A 10,132-nucleotide genomic window follows, 5' to 3' on the forward strand; every position below is an offset into this window, starting at 1 on the left:
CAATGGTTTCATTAATGAGGTTCTTGGCATAAAATTTAGCTAGAAGAGATCGAAATAAAACACACAGACTCAGTTACCTTATTTCTATTGCCAGGTCCAAGAGGGCTCCCCTCTCTGGTTCCCACCTCTAACCGCCCGGCAGGGCAGCAAGGATTACTCAGGGCTAGCAGGAGAGATAGAGAGTGAACACGCCTGGGAGTAGACTTTTATTGGGGAACAAGAGATTCAGGGGAGAATTCCATCCAATGAAGGTTGAGGGGCGGGGGCCGCACTCCAAGGTCAGGGTCAGTGATTGGGCCCCTGGGGTCAGTGGTCAGTCACACCCCCACACAGACAGGTTCTCTCATCAGGAAAGGGCCGGGAAAGTTCGGACACAGCCAGAACGCCTCAGACCCTTAACGGGAGTCGCCCAATCACGTGTCAGAATGGCTTCCCACATGCCACTATAGCTGGCTATTAAAGTACCTAATAAAGAAGCATGTTTATTACAATTATATTTTCATAAACATTTCACTATTTTTAGTTTAATTTTGAGTATATATATATATATATATATATATATATATATATAGAGAGAGAGAGAGAGAGAGAGAGAGAGAGAGAGATACATATGCCATTATTCTAAGATTGGGGTTCTGTAAACTTCTCCACACTGCCAAGTGATCAATGGTACATAACTCAGGTTCTCTGCAGCAGGACTCACTCACTGCCCCTCCTCTGCGTCTCCCCTGCCTGAGATGCAGTATCGCCCTTGACCACAGGGTGGCGTTGCAGGCGGAGCTGAGCCTAGCAGTCTGCCCCAATCACCTTGCTGGGTTGGTCCCCTCCAAGCGGACTTGGGTTGTTTGGCACTTGAAAAAGCGAATTAGTGTTTTCCCCACCGCAGATTTGAATCCTCCTCGAAAGGATCAAACAAACACGCACACTAGAGGGAGCCCTGACGCATTGTTTTCCAAGAGAGCTCTGTTGGTTTTCTTCTGATTGCTCATACAGGTTACAAGCAAAATTTTTACACAATGCAGAGATGTGAGAAAAAAAAAAAAAAAAAAAAAGAATGGAAATGTTTCTTGTAATTTCCATTCTTCCTTAGAAAACCATTGTTAATATTTTGGCATATTTCCTTCCGTCTACACAGTTGGAATTTTACCCACAGGGCAAGTTAATATTTGAAGCATTTACACTGGTTCTGGGAGTGTGCACGTGATTCTGGTAATGTGGGGGGGAAGTGTTTTGATTTCACAATGATTGACAGCCCTGCTGCCATTTAATGAGCAGGGACATCATGTCGTGAAAACCCTGTTAGAAGATCTCAGCTCAGAACTTGATTCCCTTTTACGTGTACAGATTTCAAAGAGTAATCAGGTTTTGAAGTTTAAAAAAATAACACGAATTAAAATAACATTTATTCTAGCGTCTCATAGTATATTTCTGCTCTTTATTTTGTCCTTATAGAGAATAATTTCTTTTTAAAAAAATTTTTTTTTAATATTTATTTTTCAGTTTGTGGCAGACACAACATCTTTATTTGTATGTGGTGCTGAGGATCGAACCCGCATGCCAGGGGAGCGCGCTACCGCTTGAGCCACATCCCCAGCCCCAGCCCCATCCCCAGCCCCATATATAGAATACTTTCTAATCTACTTTTATTAAAGCCTAATTTATTCCTCACAAGCAGGGGCAAGCATCTGACACTTCATTATGTTTCCTAGTGTCACGGGGCCTGAACATTGACATTTTGAAATATGTGTTATTTGGTAATAAATTGTTTTCCTTTTATTTTTTTCTCCCTAGTACAATTTGGGCATATATTATGACTTTAAAAAAATTGTGTGAGAGGCATTTATTTATGATTGTCATTTCAAGAGGGGACAGGAAGTGTTACTAAATACTTATATAAAGAGGGAGTTGGGTCTGACCTGAGTTATCCTTGAACCTTCCCAGTATATTCGAACATCTTTCCCCTCCAATCTACCAGTCCCACACCTAGCCCAGGAGCTGGATGGGGGGTTCCATTTAAAACAGCTCCTCCTGGTAGAGGGGGGGGATGGAGTGAGCATTGGGAGAAGAGTGTAAATGGGGTGCTGTTGTAGGCACTGCACCTGGATCACACCCTGGCTGATGGTGGCCAGAGGATCTACCCATGGTGGGTTTTGGGATCTGAGAGGAGAGGCTGCTTATGTCCTGTGTCTCACCCTTGAGTGCTGGTAGGTGCTCTGCCATCACTGCTCACAGCAGCCTCTCTATGTCCTTACTGAGGGCTCTATGTACCCAAGAATGGCTCAGCTGTGGCTGCAGGTGCAATGGCTGGGATGAGGAGACCAAACTCCTAGGTCTTCAATAGTCACCTCTAGGGTTTGGACTTGCTAGGACTGAGTTGGTCTAAGATGTTATTTTGGTGCCCTTAGATTCATGTTTTCAGATCTCAGCACTAGTGACACTTTGGACAGATAATTCTTTGTGGTGGTGCAGTCCTATGCATTGTGGGATGTTGGACAGCCTCTTTGGCCTCTATTTACTAGATGTTAGGAGACCTCTTTCCCAATTTATTAAAAATTTCTCCAGACACTGTTGAAAGTCCCCATGGGAGGCAACATTGCTCTGCATTGAGAATCACTGCCCTGGGTGAGGAACAAATCTACAGAACAAATAAGTACGCTGTGAGGGGCTGGGATGTGGCTCAGGGGTAGAGTACTTGCCTGGCATGCGTGAGGCCCTGGGTTCAATTTCTTATACTGAAAATTATTCAAAACACCATCAAACAAGTGTGCTTTTGTGTAAGTGGTATGTATAATCCCAAGGTCTTAGGACAGTGGGCTTCTAATTCTGAACCCCAGAGTTAGGTAGACGCCACCCAGTCAGGTGGTGATGAGAACCTCTGCCCTGGACCCCATTAACATTCAAGGGGAGCCTTGGCCGGGCCATGCAGACACGCTGCAGGAGGCTGGCTCCCAGGGGACAGAGAAGGGAAAGGGCTTGGGAACACCTGCCTTGTTTTTCCTTCCCAGTTCGTCAATCAAATCAGTGAAGGATCACTGGAGAGAGACCAAGAGCATGACACTAGTAGGGCTCTGTCCTCATGGGGGGGAACATCAGTGTGGTCACTTCATGGATCCTCAGCCTCCAGCACTCGTTGGAACATTGTTCACCTTTTGCATTTTGTTGAGGTACCATGGAGTTAGCCCAAGATGGTCGCATCTGTACTGGACATGTACAGAATTTTTCTTATCATTATTCCCTAAACAATGTAGCACAACAACTATTTCATAGCACCTACCTAGTGTCAGGTATTACAAGTAATCTAGATATGATTTAAAGTATGCAGGAGAAAAAAATAAAGTGTGCAGGAGGATGTAGGTTATACACAAATACTATGCCATTTTGTATAAGGAACTTGAATAGGCACAGATTTGGGTATTCAAGGGGGATCCTAGAAACAATTCCCTGTGGATATTGGGAAATGACTATGTATATTTAAAACTCTGAGAAACACTGGAGGCTAGGTGCTATGTGGCATTTTGGATTGGATCCCAGAACGGAGAAAGAATATTAGTGGATAGAAAGAATATTAGTGGAAAGACTACAGAAATACCAACAATGTCTGGTTAATAGTAATGCATCAATGTTAACTTCTTAGTTTCCATAAATGTACATGGTTGTGTAAGATGCTCACATTAGGGGAAGCCAAGTGAAGGTTATCTGGAAACTCTCTGTACTATCTTTGCAAACTTTCTGTAGGTCTAAGATTATTATAAAATACAAAGTTCAAATAAATAAATAAAGTTTATTTTTTAAGAAAATAAAGCTGAAGGGAGCATGAGGGATTAGTAGACTGAGCTCTGCAAGAAGACAGAAACCCAGAAAGATGAGCTCAGCATGCCAGGTGCTTTTAGCCTCAGGAGCATTTACTGATTCAGATGATGCAGCAAAAGGGATGATCTAGGAGTCTAGAGTCTTCCAAGGATAAGGGGGAATCTGCTGTATTTTTATCACATTAAGCTAGGACCCCAAAGAGCTGTATTCTAGGAAAAGGGTGAATTGCAAATAAATAGGCCACTGTGGACTCTTATTCAACTTCCTGTCATAGAGGTGTCCTGGGAAAACTTCAAGCTTTGAACTTGAATTACAAGTGGTCCTAGTCTGGTAGCATCCTCCTCTCCTTAATTTCAGGTACCTGAAAGACACCAGTGGAAAATATTTTCAGAAGGAAATTAGCATCAGCTTAAGCCTCAAGTTCTGTTTGTAAATCATTTTTAAAAATACTACTGTGTATATAACCACAGATAACCAAATATATGAGGAGACCAAGTGCTAGAACAAGAATATGAGAGAGAGTGGGTAACGATTCAGACCTGTGGGGACTCTAGATATTTAAAATAGCAGGAAGATGGGGGTGGGGCTGTAGCTCAATGGTAGAATTCTTGCCCAGCATGTGCAAGGCCCTGAGTTCAATTCCCAGCCCCAGGGTGGGAGGGAAATCTGGATGAACCACAGCATGGCTGTTCTTACTGGGTTAAAGGAAGCAAAAGCCCAGCTTGAAAGCCTTGACAGGGGATTGGAAAGGCTAAAAGTGACAGCGGAACTGAAAAATAACTGGAAAAAAACCCCAATAATTAATAATCCAGTGGATGGGTTTCAAACAGATTAGACACACCTGACAAGATAATGGGGCATAAAATGAGAATGTCCGTCATACATTTTATTGGAGACGCAGAATAAAAGAAGACAGAGGATGTGACACAAGCAATATGAAATAATCATTTTGAGAGTGTTCCAAATCTGAAGAAGCCCACCTTGCACTCTTCTTCTTTTTCTCTCTTTCTTTCTTTCTTTCTTTTTTTTTTCTTTTCTTTCTTTTTTTTTTTTATTGGAGATGGATCTCAGGGGAACTTAACCACGGAGCCACATCTCCATCCCTTTTTGCATTTCATTTTGAGACAGGGTCTTGTTGAGTTGCTTAGGGCCTCACTAAGTTGTTGAGGCTGACTTTGAACTTGCAATCCTCCTGTGTCAGCCTCCCAGGCTGCTGGGATTATAGGTATGCACCACCGTGTTCAATATATCTTGCACTCAATGAATTTATGTGTGTGTTTATAATATTCAAGGTGCTAAAACCTGTGCTCCAGCCCCTCTTGCCCTGGTCTAAGGGAGGTGGTAAGGATTAGGCATCTGATAACAAGGCAACTATGGTACAGCAGAGTAGTGGGAGAAGGACTATATATAAGTCATGTTAGGACACTTAGTTATTCATATAGGAAACATATGAGACTGGAGCCTTAGCTGGATTATTGAACTAAATATAGAAGGCAAAATGATAAAAATTCTGCAATATAGTATAGAATATCTCCATCTTCATGGCCTTAGGGTAGGGAAAGAGTTTGTGTGTGTGTGTGTGTGTGTGTGTGTGTGTGTGTGTGTTACTGGAGATTGAGCCCAGCTGTACACTACCACTGAGCTCCGTTCCCAGTCCCTTTTATTTTTTATTTTGAGACAGGGTCTTGGTAAGTTGTTGAGGATCTCATGAATTTGCTGAGGCTGGCCTTGAACTTGTGATCCTCTTGACTTGCTGGGATTCCAGGCACTCACCACCATGCTCCAGCTCTTGATGCAGGTGTGGGACTGATCCCATCTCTTGTCTTGAAATGATTTTTGTGTTCCCTTTGGTATCTGGACTAAATGCCAAACCAAGCCATGCACATCCATGACAGATTCTCTCTGTCACTTCTTCAAGGACTATTGGCATTTTATCTTTTGCAATGTAAGCTTCCTAAACTCTTTTCCCTGTAAAGACTGACCTGGAGTCATCCATTCCTCTGGCATAGAGCTCAACTTCCTGTCGGCTCTGGTGCCATTTTAGATGGAGCACTCTGTCCAAGCCCTGGCTGGGTGAGGTGACTCATGTCCTGGGCTCCCAGCCATCTAGGCCAACTCTGCTCTTTTCTCACTTGCCCAGTTGTGGAATTCTGTTCTCTCCCCTTTGCTACTGCTCCAAATTCTCATTCACCCACATTTCTCTTTTTCTCTGCTTGTCCAAATGTCCCTTGAGCTAAAGAACAGGTATACATAAAATTTTAGCAAATCTTGCTGAATTTTCATCCAGAAAATTTGCACCACTAGCATTTCTTCCAGTTTGTATAAATGTATTTATTTTCTCACAACCTCCACAGCATTGAATGCCTACAAAATTTAAATGCTTTTGTCTTAATAGGTGACAAAGGAACATTACTTTTTATTTTGGTTTAGAATTTTTATTTTATTTTTCAGTACTGGGGATTGAACCCAGAGCCTTGCGTATGCTGGGCAAGTGCTCTACCACGGAGTTACGTCCCCAACCCTTTTTATTTTATTTTTAGACAGGGTCCTGCCATGTTTCTCAGGCTGGCCTCTAACTTGAGATCCTTCAATCTCAGTCTCCCAAGTAGGTGGGATTGCAGACTTGTGCCTCTGCTTCTAGGTCAGAATTATTTGATTATGAGTGAGACTGTGCATTTTTAAGGGGTGTATTTACTTGGCTGTATATTTTTATAGTAGACCATCAATTTTCTTTGACCATTTTTCTATTTTTTCATCTTATTGACTTGTATGAACTCTTTTAAATTAAGGAACTTATCATGTTGAATACAATATTATGTTGCAAAAATAAAAGCTTACATTTTATAATTTATATTGTAGTCACATACATTCTTTCTCTTTATTTGGGTTTGCTTAGAAAGGCTTCCCTCAAGAGCAGGGTTTGAGGATGGGGCAGTGGGAACAATGTCCGGTGGTAAAGGTGGCCAGAAGCCCCTGAAATGGTCCAACATGTAGGAAGGAGATGGGTGAGGAAGAGAAGGCTCTCCAGCAGAGACCAAAAGAAGGCAGAAGAAACTCCAGGAACTAAAAGCTAAGGCCATGGGAAATGGCTCCCTGGCTTCAGGTGGCCAAAAATAAGCTGTGTGCCTGAGAAGAGGTGACCCTTGATTCCATTCCTGTTAAAATTTCTGGATTCCTTGCTATAACATCTTTTGCCACCTATAGCCAGAATGAGAGTCTGTTGTAAATTTAGCATGAACTTTTGTTGGGGTGGGGGGGGAGAAACAAAAGAAAACAAAAATCATCAGCTCACTGTCTCTTTAGTTTTCATGTTGCCATTCCTACCTCAGCTGTGAATTTAAAATAAGCCCAGCCTAGTGGGATGTGGTGGTACACACCTGTAATGTTGGTGACTTGGGAGGCTGGGGCAGGAGGATCACACGTTCAAGGTCAGCCTTAGCAGTTTAGTGAAGTACTAAACAATTTGATTCAAAATAAAAAATAAAAAGGGCTGGGGATGTGGCTCAGTGGTTAAGTGACCCTGGGTTCAATCCCCAGTATCAAATAAAATAAAATAAACCCAGCCTAAATTCCACCAGAATCTGCTCTTTGGTTTTTGCCCTCCTCTGAGTTCTGTATCACATGGAATTAACCTAGCTCATTTGCAAGGCAAGAAAGAAAGAAGAAAAAGGAAGGCTTCCTTCACCGAAAGATCATAAAATAAATCCATCAGGAAGTATTTTAGTGTGAGGATAAAAGTGGGGATGTAGCTAGTTTGTTTCCTTTTTTTCTTTTGTCTTTCTCCCCCCTTTTATCCATAAAGAGTCACTAGTAGTATACTTTCTCCATTTTTTTTTTTTTGGTACCCAGGATTGAACCCAGGGTGCTTCACCACTGAGCCACATCCCCAGTCCTTTTTTAATATTTTATTTAGAGACAGGGTCTCGCTGAGTTGCTTAGAGTCTCACTAAATTGCTGAGGCTGCGTTTGAACTCACAATCCTCCTGTCTCAGCCTCCCAAGCTGTTGGGAATATAGGCATGCGCCACCAAGCCTGGTCTCAAACTTTCTTTCTTTCTTTTTTTTTTTTTCAATTTTAGTAATTCCTTTCCTCCCATTAATTATGTTACCTTTCTAAAAAATTAAAAGAGCAGAGGGTGCCTGTAATCCCATCTACTCAGGAGGCTAAGGCAGGAGGATCATAAATTTGAGTCAATCTTGGCAACTTAGATACTATCTCAAAATAAAAAAAAAATAAAGGGGTAATACTTAAAGAGGCAGAGGGCCCCTGGGTTCAATCCCCAGGACCACAAAATAAGTAAATAAAAATAAAATAAAATACTATGTATATGAGTATTTCTGTACATTCACTTCTTTGTCTAGCTGTTGATTGACTCTTCGGTATGAAATATTTTGTTTTCATATCTGAAATAATTCATATTTGATAGGGCTAGTGCCACCTTCCATTTCACCTCCCCACAACTCTTGCATTTCAGATTTTTTCTGCTGTTCACCAATGTTTGTTTTTTCCTGATGAGTTTTGGCATTTAATATATTCCCTCTGAAAATTATTTGTCTATTTTATTTGTAATTGCATTGCGCTTGGAGATTATTTTAGAATGAATTAACACATTTACAGTGTTGAACTGTCCTTTTCCCTATCTGTTTGAGATAGGTGTTGTCTTTCATGTTCTTTTGCTGGTATTTTAAGGATTTTTTTCCTCCCATGTACCTCATGCGTGCTAGGCAAGTGCTCTACCACTGAGCCACAACCCCATCCCTGGTTTTTAATCTTTTGCTTTCTATTTTAGTTTGGACTTTTTTCTTTTACCATAGTTTATTTACTTTTGTGCTGTCTCCTTCATTCTAGTATCCTAAGACTGAAACTATATTTTTTTCTAATAGTTTTATATCAATTTACTAAGGTCTCTGAACTCTCTCTTAAATTGAATGTTGTATGTGGTGTGAGGTAGGGATTTGATCCCTTCTCTGTCTGTCTCTCTCACACACACAAATTCTGATACCATTTGTTGCGCCTTTGTCAAAAATCAATTAGATGGCTCTTGATACTTTTCCAAAATTGAATATCCCACGTAAAAATGTTCTTGCATTCTGTATAGTCTTTATCTTCTCAAAGTGGTATTCAGACCAACAGCATCGTTTGGGAGCTTGTCAGAAGAAACACAGGGTCGGGCTCTGCTCTGACCCCACATAAGCACCCGGTGATTCACAGAAACATTTCATTTTGAGGAGCACTGGTGTAAGTATTTTTTTGAGGAACGACGGGAAATATCTTCATGACATTTGCTGCCTCTTCCAGACTCTCCATGCCCTGCAGGCTGCGAGGTCCTGTCGACTCATTTCCTCTCTGTGACATGCTCTACTTACTCCTAGATTGAATCTCTGGGTCCACCCCTCCCAATACGTGCGGCGACCGTCTCTGTTCCTTGGGTTGAGGGAAGGGGACACACCCCCTAGCCCACTCCTCACTCTAATATCCTCGACCACCTGCTCATTCACCCAGCAGTTCCTGTTCTCTCCATACACATCCTTCCACCCGAGACTCAGTTTCCTCAGTTGTAGAGCCAAAATAATGATGGTCTCTATCTCTCAGATGCTAATGTGATATGAACTGATCTGAAGAGCACCTGGGGCACCGAGTCAGCAGAGAAGTCGGGGGTAATCACTGCCATTTCAGAACTCACCCCAGGAGAAGCCCCTGGACTCTAGTCGCCTTTTCCACGCAGCCCCACCCCCTACACCCAGGCGGTATCCAACCCGCCTTCTTCCCAGCGCAGTTTCTCCCTCCCTTCTCCGCGCCCCCAGGGTAGCGAGCACCGATAAATCTTTCCCAGCACGTTGCATTGTTACAGCGAGTTGCCCTCGCGTCTGACCGGCCCCCCGCCCATGCTTGGGTGTTCTTCAAATCCAGCCTGTCTTGCCTTGATAGCCTTTGAAGCCCCAGCCCCTGGCACAGTGCCTGGCACTTGGAGGGCGCTCAATAAATGTTTGCAAAATCGGAATCTCTGTGGAGCAGGTGTCCACCCCTCCACTCGCAGGGAGCAGGGTGCGTGCTGGCGGTGCCGGCGGAAGGGAGGCTGGCTGCGTGCCCAGGCGGTGGCTCCTCGGGCTCGCGGAGGCGGAGGGGAGAGGGGAGGGGTCCGAGGCTGCGAGCCGCGCCTGGGCCGCGGGGCCGCGCTGCCACACGCCCGGGCCGTCCGCGCCCCGCCCCTCCCGGCCCCGCCACGCCTCCGCCGCTCTGCCGCCCCCGCCCTCGAGGCCAGCGAAGGGAGGGGCCCGCGAAGGCGGAGCCAGCGGCGGCCGAGGCTCAGGGCTCCCGCGCG

The sequence above is a fragment of the Spermophilus citellus genome, assembly GCF_964194105.1.
Source record: "Spermophilus citellus genome assembly, chromosome: 17".
Taxonomy (NCBI): domain Eukaryota; kingdom Metazoa; phylum Chordata; class Mammalia; order Rodentia; family Sciuridae; genus Spermophilus; species Spermophilus citellus.